This window comes from Nyctibius grandis, chromosome 7 (genome assembly GCF_013368605.1).
Source record: "Nyctibius grandis isolate bNycGra1 chromosome 7, bNycGra1.pri, whole genome shotgun sequence".
Lineage (NCBI taxonomy): Eukaryota > Metazoa > Chordata > Aves > Nyctibiiformes > Nyctibiidae > Nyctibius > Nyctibius grandis.
The window spans coordinates 29,413,559-29,426,954 of NC_090664.1; positions in this window are offsets into that span (position 1 = coordinate 29,413,559).

The window sequence follows — 13,396 nt, forward strand, 5'->3', positions numbered from 1 at the left end:
AGCACAGCACAAAACTTCATGAAAGGAAATACTTGTTTAAAAAGGTCTCTGATTCCCAGGATGCCGTAGCAGAAATTGTAGGCTGGTTCTTTTACAACAAGCCTCTTTGGAGTGTTGACCATATTCAGGGTGTAGAGTCTATTCCTGGTCTGCACTAGTGCTTTGTACTGATCTTAAGCAGTACACTCATTTTAGTGCCTCACAGATCCTACCTAGCAAAATTTACTTTTCAGCATGGTCACACTGCTTTGGGTCAGCTTAGCATGTGGGCATACACTTAGTTTGATGATGTTTCTTTAACACTAACTACCTTAGCAAGAAGTGCTGTGCATTTCTAAATGTTAACTTTCCATAGTTGTAAACACCAAAATAACCAATTCCATTTGCAGAACTGCAGATTAGAATAGTGGTATTAAATCACAGTAATCCTTGTGCTTTGATGTACACCTTCGTTATCCAGCAATAACAATCACCCTAGTAGGGAAGGCACTAACAGTAGATCTTCTGATGCTCAGAGTTCAGTCGCAATCTCTGAGTTTTAGCAAAGAGATCAACACTTAATTCTCTGAAGCCAAATTAGAACACAAGACAAACTAGTTTTGTTTCAACTCCCAGCTTCCTGAGATTTTTCTCAGTTTCCTTTACAGCACTTATAAACTCAGCCTGCCTGTGCTTAAGACCTTTCAATTCCATAATCCTCCCTCTTGCTGTATGCTCTGTAACCTCTGCATGCAAATCAAGGGACCTCAGCTGGTGATTCTGGCTGGCTGCTAAACAGTCTTCTCACGCTCCTGTTAAAGTCCTCTTGTGTTATGCAGAAAATGCTCCCTAATTCACTTACTGCTACCTTAAACTTTAGAAAAGAGCATGGTGCAAAGAATTTGAACCAAACCCCTTCAGACCTGTATTTCTGAAAAGATGTTTAGGTTTGAATATATCCATAACAATTTTATATGTGAAGAAGAGCACAGCTCCAAGCCAAGAGAAATCCCATACGACTTTGGATCTGATTCATACCAGTTCATCTAATGACCCAGAGAACACCTTCATGTCTGTCCCTTACTCATGACCTTGAATACAAGCATAGTCCATCTGTAAATTTGGAGGCTATTTATTTATTTCACCCAAAAAACTTTAGATTTGTTTCATTTTCACTGAACAAGCATAAATCCTCAGCAATATCAGTTAATAATGAGAGAGACCCAAGTAGAAATAACATTCAACAGCTCAGAAAACAGTTAAAGTCATTTGTCTACACTGTGGGCCAAACTTTTTCTGTAAGAAAATTCTGGATTTGGTTAATCCTGTTTCCCATCTTTTCTCTCTCCTTTGTTGCATTTACTCATGAGTGCCATCCCAAGGGCAACAAAAAAGGCTGATGAACAGCAGCAACCTCAGGACCCACAGGCCATTTGGGAATAACTCTCAGAAGACTAGGAACAAGCAACATCTACATCACATCACAAGACTGACCATAGTCAGGGGAGTCAAGACAGAGCCTGACTTGCCAAAGGTAACCTGGTTCCAGTCCGAGTTTCCTGCTGCAAATCCTGAGTGATTTGCTCAGCTGTTTATTAGATTCAGGACATAGCAAGTTCTTTGCAGACTTCACAATATGTTTTGAGCTTATCCTGGTGTTGCTTTAATATCTCTCCGGAATGGATCTCCAGAATTCATTGATGACTGGTCACATGCACTGTTAGCATATAAGTGAAAAAATTACTGCTGAATACAGATGTCATGTTTTTTTTCTTCCACCTTCTATAGGAGCTGAGAATTTGGCTTTCTGGTTGAGGAAGGGGATGGTTGAGTCCTTTTCACTCCTGGAGAAAACAATGAGGCAGACAGTGGTTCCTCTCTGGAAAAAGGAAAAGCACCATTTCCTTGAAAGTTAGAGGAGGTCAAAATTAAACCTTTGCCATACAAAATGCAACTTTTTTTGATGGATATTTGACTACCAAATAATTTTTACTAAAAAATCCATATTCCTCGGAAACAAGTTGATTTTGAAAATGATGACATACTCTGGTGGGAAGTCTAGTTTGCAAGCTTCTGGCTTCCACTCTCGGGGAAAGGAGATCATGCTACACAGGGCTCCCTTGGTCTGTTGTCCCTGAATAATGGTGTCCAGATGAAGTCCCAACATGTTGTATAGGAACATAAATCAGTAGAGTTCTTATAAAGCATCAGGATCATTTCAAGTTTGGGAGTGATTTTCTGAACTGTTCCTGTGGGGGAAAGAAAAAAAGGTCCCTGTCTTGTAGATCTTTATCAAAACAACTTCACTAAGTTTCTTATTCTCAGCCAGTTCTGCAGTGATGGACTGCCTCTCTACCTGTCTTGGGGGGCAGAGTAGTTAGTTCCCATGAACCTAAATGTCTTCAGAACTATCCCAAACTGAGAGTGGCCAAAGTACTCAGAAGTTATATACGAGAACTGATAGGCAAAGGTATCACAGGCACACATTTACACACTTCCCATACAGATGTAGAGTACGGACACCTGGATCTCACTCTCTCACAAGACCAGACTGAAATACATTCATATAAAATGTGTGGAGACATTTATTTAGTGGCTGGTGAGCAGAGTATTTTGCCTGACTCATGCAGTCATTAGGGTACACTAATTGTACAGGCTGACATTCTGCACAGGCAAAGAGAAAAGAGCTGCCATCAGCAGTTCACACACATGTCTTTTTGCATAGAAGTATTACGTTGTGGTGGGACTAAAAGGATAGTGGAGGTAAAAGGGTGGATATATTTTGCAAGATTAAAGCAAGGTATCCAGATTCAACCACTATTTGCTCATAATTTTTAAAATACCAAAAAAAAAATATTATCTTGATGCTTTCCTGTGTCAGCAAACAGCTTTTTATCCTTGTTTTTCTTCCACTACTTACAAGGCAAAAAACCTCCTTTCTTACAGAGTAAGAGAAACAACAATTGCACTGTTTTTAAACATAGGAGAGGATGGGGAAGTTATGGTACATTAAAAATTCCTTGTGTAAAGATGACAGCAATAGAAACAAGGAGAGGGTTAATTTCTCTGTGCTGTCAGCAGGCTTCCTTCACCCCATACCGAAAATTCCAGAGCAGAACAGTAAGACTCAAATAACAAGGCAAATCATAATAATGATAACAAATAATAACAATATTGAGACATATTCTAGTCATCTTTTTTGCCTTTTATTTTGCCAGAGGCATTCTACTTTTTCCTATTAAAATAAAACAAATAAAAAGCAGCAACATTCTTTATCTGCTTTGAAAATATTATTTAAAAAAATGGATCCCTTTCAGCAATTTTATTAAAATAAAGTTGAATATATTCTGCTTTTAAAAGTGGAAATGATTCTGTGCTTTTAATTTCTTTCTGAAGTAACAAATTGCACAGCACCAGAATGCTGCTTACCATTACTGGTCCTGGCCTTAGGGAATGTTACTTTATTACCTTTCCAAACCATACTTCAGAGGAATTAATTAATTGATGCTCTTAGCAGCCTCATCCTGACAAAAACATATGATACTCAAATGTTAAACATGGAAGCTAAGATGAAACTGTCAGGAGAAGGCTGAAAGTGGTTATTAATATGGGTTTTGATAAATATCTTCTCAGGCTCACACTGTGCCTTGTCTACTTTCATCTTGGAAAGTGGTTAATCTGATTGATGAAGATCCTGTTTCAGATTGTCTCCATGCTGAGTTTAATAACTGCCTTTTTTTTTTCAAAAATAAGAAGTCCCTTATTGCAAGGCAGAAAAGCTTTGCACTAGCATGTTTTGTGATCGTGTAAGAAGTCTAACAGTGAAACCCTTTTTTTTTTTGCTATCTCCATGCTTGAACAGTGTTGGCTAATTACCACACCATCCCATACATGACAGCATCCAGTCCACCTCCTCCTCCCTCTGTGCTTTGCAAAGCAGACTCTGATAAGAAAATTGTCATATGCTGCTAATGTTAAGCCCTTAGGCTTAGAAGAGCAAGCTCATCATGGCATCCTATCAGGCCTCCAGCACAAAGGGGCAACACAGCAAGCCAGTTTTGTGTCGTTACTAACATTCCAGTGTTAAAAATGAACAAGTTGAATTTTTGTTATTACTAAATTCTTCTATTATTGTTTTAAACATATAGTCACACTTATGGTTGCTGAGTTAAATAAAAAGGTGTATCTGTCACAGAGTAACGCCTTTGTGACATTGCATGCAGTATGAAATTATTAATGTTAGAAAGAGCAAAACTTCAAAATACAGTATACATAAATTAGAAAAGAACTTCAAATATAGAGTGTTATTGTCCAGGCATATTAAAAACAGGAAATCGGGTTGTTACTAAATTAGTTGTTAGTAAATCAGCTTTGGTTATAAATGTCGTGGTAGTGTGTCTACAGAAAATTCTTCTGTTAATTTGAACTTTAAATATTTTCTCCGTGAATGTCCTGAAGCACAGTGAAAGGGTATACTGCCGTAGCTGTTTCTATAATCATGGCAATGCAATCTGTTCCCTATCCACTCTGCTACATTAAGACGGCTTCCTCATGCCGTTGCTTTACCTATATCACCTCTCTTTTTTAATCCCACCACCGACTCTCCCTTCTCCCTAATATTTAAAGTTAATTATTTCCTTTGTGTCCTTCAAATCACACCCTACAAAACAGGCTGTGAATTCAGCCCCACCTTTCTTTACCTTCCTAGTATTGCAGAATCACAGAAACACGCAATGGTTGAGGTTGGAAGGGACCTCCGAAGGTCATCTTGTCCAACCCCACATGCTCAAGCAGTGCTACCTAGAGTCAGATTTTTTAATCTCTCCAAGGGCTGGAGACTCTACAGCCTCGCTGGGCATCCTGTGCCAGTGCTCTGTCACACTCACAGTAAAAAAAAGTGTTTCCTGATATTCAGATGGAACATCTTGTGTTCCAGTTTGTGCCCATTGCCTCCTGTCCTGTCACTGGATACCACTGAATGGTAATGTTTTCCCTACTCCTGTACCAGATGCTTAGGGCACTGCCCCTTCTTAAACATCTGCTTCACTGAAATGGCTGGAAAAGCTGTCACTCTGAACTTCCCTGACTGACTTGCATCTGTATAGACCTGGGTAGTGACAGTTTTATTTCTAGGGAAATAAGGTCCTACAGTCAGAGTGCTGAAAAGAGGATATATTCAAAACATGCAAGGAAACTCCCATTAAAATATTTTCTAAGTCTAATTCTTCTACAGCTAAACCTGGATAACACTGAAGGCTAATGTGTGGGTTGAAACTAAAAGGGAATGCAGTACTGAGGAACAGGTATTTCACTGCATTCACAGTCTAGCCAAGACTGCAGCCCTTTAGGAAATTGTCTGGGAAGTGTTATTTTGTGTAAAAATACTGACTCATCAGAAAATAAATTTGGAAAGGTTCAGTTTCAACAGTCTTTCTGTTCCAAAAGCTATGTAACAAAAAGTTCTGTTTTGTGTTTTCATCTGAAAGATCTCCTTATTTTAGATTTTAGTTGCTTTTTCTAATTAAAAATGAAGTGAAAATATTTCTAAATAATTGTAAAAAATTGTTACATTTCACTGAAACTTTATTTATATACTAGTACCATGTAAATATTTTAGAGAGGGCAGGAAAAATGTTTTCAATCTGTAAAGAATTACAGTACATAAGGGCAGAGCCCCCAGAAGTCTTCTCTCAGCAGTGTAGACAAACTCAATTTTGTTCCTGCAAGACCAAGGGGTCTACTGGGGCCAGACTGCTCCTTGTTCTAGCAGTTGGGGCCTTAGCAAATACCTGAGTGATAGAGAAGATGTGAATCTGTGTACACTGGAGGGAAAACACCTGAAGAACCAGGGTTGGCCTTCTCTGTAGTGGTAGGGAACAGGCAGGGTGAGAATTGAGACTAGACATCTATAAAAGGCAGGTGCTACCTTCCCCCACGTACCCAAACCCCTTACTGGTGGTACTGCAGAAACTGATAAGGCTTTCCAGGGCTGAAACACTGATAAAGGAGATAGTAAAGACACACAGTATTTTGTTGTTCCCAGTTTTCAGCTGCCCTCAGCAACTACTTTCCTGGCCTGCGCCTACAGCCAGCTCTGCAGCTCTGGCAAGAGGAACCCAGTGGCTCTGCTGCTGTCTTCTTCAGACAACGACATGCCCTTCGCAATTGCCAACCTTGTTCTTCTGGCTAGTAGGAAGGACTAGAAAATCAATTTATTGATTAGATGACTTGATTAGGACCTGGGAGATGTATCAACTGACTCTTCATCTTTGACTTTGGGCAAACCGCTTTAGTTTCCTTTGTTCATCTGTTCCCACATGTAAACTAGGACTATTCCTTCCTTCCCTCACCAGAGCTAGTATCTACTAGCAGTTGTTTACTGTGAGGGACTTTGCACTGCCTGCAAATGCCACATGCACTGTGGCATATCAGTGGGAATCTGAGCTTCCTGCCAGTGGAAAGACTGATGATATCCCTGGCTTTTTTGAAATGGAGGAAAAGCTTCTCACATCCCCCATCTCCAATACAGAACTAACTAAAATCTAGCAGTATGTGTATGCTTTCTCAAAAAAAAAACAGAAGAGAAGAAAAAAGAGAAGGGAAGGCAAGGGAAGGCAAGGGAAGGCAACGGAAGAGGAAAGAAAAAGAAAAAGAAAAAGAAAAAGAAAAAGAAAAAGAAAAAGAAAAAGAAAAAGAAAAAGAAAAAGAAAAAGAAAAAGAAAAAGAAAAAGAAAAAGAAAAAGAAAAAGAAAAAGAAAAAGAAAAAGAAAAAGAAAAAGAAAAAGAAAAAAAAAGAAAAAGAAAGAAAAAGAAAAAAGGAAAAGAAAAAGAAAAAGAGGAAAACAAAAACAAAAAGAAAGAAAAAGAGCAGTCACTCTTTTCTGAAAACTAATGTCTTGATAAACACATCATAATACAACACGGTTAAATGGCACTATCAGATTATGCTGCTTATAGCAATTCTAAATGTCACGCAAGTTCTTTGGCTGCTGCATCATTTTACATGTACTTTCCTGAACGAACAGCGCACTGAGCCAACTGTCAGCAAATCTAGAACACAAAATTTGCAGGGAAGGGATGGAAATATTCAGGCTGCCTATCCACATAGGAGCAGCTGGTGGATTTTCATGGAGAAATCAGCTGATCCCAGGGGGGAAACAGAGACTGTTTCATACTAAAATTGAAATAAAAGCACACTCTCTTTGCTTTAAAAAAGAAAGGGAAAAAAAGGTATTTTTATTGATGTCAAGTCAGATTTTCTCTTGTGCTCTAGCGTTTTACGGTTTTACAGTGGAAGGGAGGACAATAAGGAACTGTATATCACAGAATCAGAGAATCACAGAATCACAGAATCAACCAGGTTGGAAGAGACCTCAGGGATCATCGAGTCCAACCGCTGCCCTGACACCACCATGTCAACTAGACCATGGCACTAAGTGCCATGTCCAGTCTTTTCTTAAACACATTCAGAGATGGTGACTCCACCACCTCCCTGGGCAGCCTGTTTCAATGTCTAATAACCCTTTCTGAAAAGAAATTCTTCCTGATGTCCAACCTGAACCTCCCCTGGCGAAGCTTGAGGCTGTGTCCTCTTGTCCTATCGCTAGTTGCCCGGGAGAAGAGGCCAACTCCCACTTCACTACAACCTCCCTTCAGGTAGGTGTAGACTGCAATAAGGTCACCTCGGAGCCTCCTCTTCTCCAGGCTAAACAACCCCAGCTCCCTCAGCCGTTCCTCGTAGGTCAGACCCTCCAGACCCTTCACCAGCTTGGTGGCCCTCCTCTGGACTCACTCCAACACCTCACCATCTTTCTTGAAGTGCAGGGCCCAGAACTGGACACAGTACTCAAGATGCGGCCTCACCAGTACCGAGTAGAGAGGGACGATCACTTCCCTAGACTGGCTGGCTACACTATTCCTAATAGAGGCCAGGATGCCATTGGCCTTCTTGGCCACCTGGGCACACTGATGGCTCATGTTTAGCTGGCTGTCGATCAGCACCCCCAGGTCTCTTTCCACCGGGCCACTTTCTAACCACTCTTCCCCCAGCCTGTAGAGCTGCATGGGGTTGTTGTGGCCAAAGTGTAAGACCTGGCACTTGTTCTTGTTGAACCTCATGCCATTGGTCTTGGCCCATCTATCTAACCTGTCCAGATCCCTCTGTAGGGCCTTCCTACCCTCCAGCAGATCGACACTGCCACCCAGCTTGGTGTCATCTGCAAATTTGCTGAGGGTGCAATCAATCCCTACGTCTAGATCATCTATAAAGATATTGAACAGCACCGGCCCCAGAACAGAGCCCTGGGGAACACCGCTAGTGACCGGCCGCCAGTTGGACTTTGCCCCATTCACCACCACTCTCTGGGCTCGGTCATCCAGCCAGTTTTTAACCCATTTAAGAGTCCACCCATCCAAGCCCCGGGCAGCCAGTTTGTCGAGGAGGATGCTGTGGGAGACAGTGTCGAATGCTTTACTGAAGTCTAGATAGACTACATCCACAGCCCTGCCCTCATCTACTAAGCGGGTCACTTTGTCATAGAAGGAGACCAGGTTGGTCGAGCAGGACCTGCCTTTCGTGAATCCATGTTGGCTGGCCCCAATGCCCCGATTGTCCTGCATGTGCCGTGTAATGGCACTCAGGATGATCTGTTCCATCACCTTGCCTGGCACCGAGGTCAGGCTGACAGGCCTATAGTTCCCTGGATCATCCTTCCGACCCTTCTTGTAGATGGGCATTACATTTGCTAATTTCCAGTCAGCTGGAACTTCTCCAGTTAACCGGGACTGCCGGTAGATAATAGAGAGTGGTTTGGCAAGTTCATTTGCCAGTTCCTTCATTACTCTAGGGTGAATCCCATCCGGGCCCATAGACTTGTGGGTGTCCAACTGGCACAGCAGGTCACTAACCGTCTCCTCCTGGATCCTGGGAGGTTCACACAGCCCCCCGTCCCTAACTTCAGGCTCTGGGGGCCGAGTCTCCTGAGGACAACCGGTCTTGACATTAAAGACTGAGGCAAAGAAGGCATTGAGCACCTCTGCCTTTTCCTCATCCCCTCACACTACACTACCTTCCTCATTCAGCAAGTGGTGGAGGTTCTCCTTGACCCTCCTTTTGCTGTTGATGTATTTGTAAAAGCTTTTTTTGTTGTCTTTGACTGTAGCAGCCAAATCGAGCTCTAATTGAGCTTTGGCCCTTCTAATCTTCTCCCTACACGACCTGGCCACGACCCTATAGACCTCCCAAGTTACCCGACTCTTCTTCCAGAGCAAGTAGGTTCTCTTTTTTTCCTTAAGTTCTAGTCTAAGTTCCCTGTTTAACCAGGCAGGTCTTTTTCCCCAACGGCTTGCCTTCCTACAGACTGGGACAGCCTGCTCCTGAATATTTAACAATTCCCTTTTGAAGCACGTCCAGCCTTCCTGGACTCCTTTGCCCTCCAGGACCGATTGCCAAGGGACTCGGTCCACCAGCCTCTTAAACAGGCTAAAGTCAGCCCGCCGGAAATCTAAGGCAGAAGTTCTACTCTTGCCCCTCCTTACTTCCCCCACTATTGAAAACTCTAACATTTCATGGTCGCTACTCCCAAGACGGCCACCGACCCTCACATCTCCCACTAGTCCTTCTCTGTTCACAAACAACAGGTCAATCAGGGCCCCTCCTCTAGTGGGCGCATTTACCACTTGCATGAGGAAGTTGTCCTCCACACATTCGAGGAACCTCCTAGATTGCTTCCTCTCTGCCATGTTGTATTTCCAGCAGACATCCGGCAAGTTGAAGTCGCCCACGAGTACAAGGGCCGGCGACCGGGCGGCTTCTGACAGGCGCTTGTAAAACTTCTCATCCGCCTGCTCATCCTGGTTGGGTGGTCTATAACAGACTCCCACCGTAATGTCCGCCCTGCTGACTTTCCCCCTGATCTTCACCCATAAACATTCAACCTTGTCATCCTCACCATCTTCCTCAATTTCAACACAGTCCAAGCACTCCCTAACATATAGCGTTACCCCACCGCCTCTCCTGCTTCGCCTGTCCCTCTTAAAGAGCTTATAGCCATCCATAGTTGCACTCCAGTCATGAGAGTCATCCCACCACGTTTCTGTGATGGCAACCACATCATAACCTTCCTGCTGTACAGTGGCCTCTAGCTCTTCCTGTTTGTTGCCCATACTGCGTGCATTGGTGTAAATGCACCTCAGCTGGGCTAGTGGCCTTGCCCCCGATGCAGGCCGGTCACCCCTAGGTTCATTTGTGGCTGCCCTGGTCTTATCCCCCTCCCCCATCAAACCTAGTTTAAAGACCTCTTGATCAGCCCTGCCAACTTCTGGGACATAACCCTTTTCCCCTTCTGATTCAGCTGTTCCCCATCCGGCATAAGCAGGCCCGGTGTCATGAAAGCCGCCCCGTGGTCAACAAACCCAAAATCCCACCTACGGCACCAGTCTCTTAGCCACATATTAATCTGTGTAGGTAGATTAGGGTATGGCGACCGGAAAATCTCGGGCTGTAACGGAAGGTAGGCGTGGCGAAAGGAGCAGGATGTGCAAGTATCGTCTGAGTTCGTATGGGACAAGACAACTATATAAGGCTGTTGCGCAGTTAAATAAACGCCACTTTTTGCATCCTCACATTGGTGTCAGTGCTCAATGGCCCTGGGGTGCGGATAGCCTCAGGCCAGCCAGCAACCGAACAGAGCTTGCCGCAGACAAGCGGCAACAAATGGTGACCCCGACGTGATTGCTGGGCTGGCGGACCGCAGGCGGTTGGAATGGGTTCACGAACCATGGAAACCTTGATAAAGGTGATTTCGCTACTGGACGGGGAATTTAAGATTTCTGTGAAATCGAAAGACTTAGCCCAGTGTGTGGACCGTCTCGTTAAAGGGGGGGGCGGTGGCAGGACTGGCTGATTGTTTACAGCCGAATACCTGGGAGCGGTGCTCGATGAAGCTCGCTGAGCGAGCTATGGCAGCGGGTTCTGCCAAAGAATTAAAAACCTGGGGAGTTATCTTGTGGCTGCTACGGGCTGCGCGGGAGGACCGGGCGACATGGGATGCGGCTCGGGCGTGTTTACATGGGGTCTACCCTGACCAAGACAGAAGTGGCAGTTGTGAAACTTCTCCAACATATACTCTCTGAGAGAGGAATTAAATATGACGAAGCTGCGTTAAAGCAGTTACTGTTTTGGGCAAAAGATAAAGGACATTTTACAACCTTTAATGATGCCTTTGAAGTGCCTTTATAGGAGAAGATTGGTGACTCTCTCTGGAATGCAGTGTCAAGTGGTGATAAGGAAGCCTTTAAATTGTCTGCTACATGGAGGCTGGTTAGCGAAGCGTTAAAAGGAATAAAAGCAGAGAGAGAAGTCACACATACAGCTTTTATGGCTTTAGGACCACAGGCGCCTACTACCCCCTCACTGTTTGTGGGACCAACACCTCCCACGGCCCCGGTGGCTGTACCGGTGGCAGCTCCTTTATCACTGTGGGTACGGACAGCTCCGAAAAAAGCTGAGGAGCGGGGAGCGAGAAAAATAGATACAGATCCATCAGAACCGGTAGTGCGCCCTAAAACACGAACTCGATTTGGACTAATTGACTCAGATGCTGAACAGGAGACTTGGCAGAAACCCCCTCCGAAACCCCCTCCCTCTCATTGATCTCTCTACGGATGAGGCTGAGCAGAAGGACAAGAAGGAGGGTAAACATGCTTTGTACCCACCTTTACCGTATTCGCCATTTACGGAGTCAGCAGTACCAGAGTCACAAGGACTTAAAGGACCGTTACCATCACGAAATGGACACGAACTTGACATGACAGAGCTTGGTAGACGACTGGAAGAATTAAAGACCGAATTGCAGTAGCATCGTTCAGCCAGCGCCTCGGGACACGTGACTATGTCTCCCCCAAAACCCCCCTCTGTGTTCGGGACAAGTATTAGGGCCACCTCAACCTCCTTTACAACTCCCTACTCCACCTTTAGATCAGGGCGGGGGGGGAGGTTTGCGTCCATCTGGTAATGTGGGAGGTGAGGGAGAGGGTCAGCGTCCGCCTGCGTATACAGGGGAAGGGGGGGAGGTGAGGGAGGAGTGAAATGGAAAGGGGTCATTCGAAATGCATTATTAGAAGGAGTTATAATTCCACAAGCATATCCGGTGATTGTGGGTGCGGGTCCTGAGGGAAGAAATATTTGGCAACTGTTAGATTGGAAAATTGTAAAAGAAGCATTACCACTATAATTAGCGAAAGACAACACAGGTGAGGACTGCAGAAAAGTTGTTGCAGGGATGGCAAATCGTAATGCCACCTTAACTGAGCTAATGGATGCTTCTGAGAAAGTAGGAACCACCACATTTCAGATGGAGTATTTAGCAAAAACTTTTGCGGCGGTAATTAAGGTAGTTCATCGTTGTTATACATGCGAACAGGAAGGTCACTTTAAGAAAAACTGCCTTAAGAAGTTGAAGCTGAGTGGGAGAGATAACTCTGTTTTGATGTGTCATTGCTGTGGGAAGCTAGGGCATTTTGTGAAGCAGTGCAGGTCTCAGTATAATGCTCAAGGTCAGCTGATAACAACCAGCTGCAGAATACAAGGAAACTGGAGAAAGAACACGGCGGGGGGAACCTTGTGCTGACACAAATGAATCTTCCCAACCAGTTCCAGGCCTAAGCAGTTAACTCGCAGCCCGAACCGCAGGGAGCGCAGGACTGGTGTTTCCACGCAGGGTTAACCTGCGTGGCTGCCAAGCCTTGGACCTGTGGCAAACAGGGGTAATGCTAATGCTGATTGTCAAAAGATCATTGAAGCTTTACCTGGAAAAACAGATTTGAATGCTATGATAAAGGCATGTGCAAAAGTGGGTACTGTGGAACATAAGGCTCAAGTTATGGCTGCGGCCGTACTTGGGGCTTACGTCGTCACAATTGCAGTCTCTATTCCAATTGTTAGCAGAGGACACAACTTTAATAGCACCACGACACACTACTTCAGAGGTACAGCAACTGATTACAGAAATAGAAAGCAGGCTACATTCCAAATTTGTACATCGTATTGATTTGAATCAGGAAATACAAATTATCACTTTGTTTGATAGGCAAATTCCGTATGCAATAATTGGTCAATGGAATTCAGAATGATCAGATTCGTTACAGAGCTATTGGCACAGATTATTCATCAAAGGACGGATGCGATGTCGGGAGCTTGTGGCCAGAGATCCCTGCATCACTAACAGTTCCTATTGCAGCTCAGTATTTTGAGTGGTGTATGGCTAATAGCTTTGCTTTGCAAACAGCTATGGAGAATTTCTCGGGACAGGTTGTTTACCACTTGCCCTCCCATCCTGTTATAAAATTGAGTGTGGAACTTCCAATTGCCACAGGAGTGTGGTGCGCAGACACTCCTGTGGATGGAATTACCATTTTT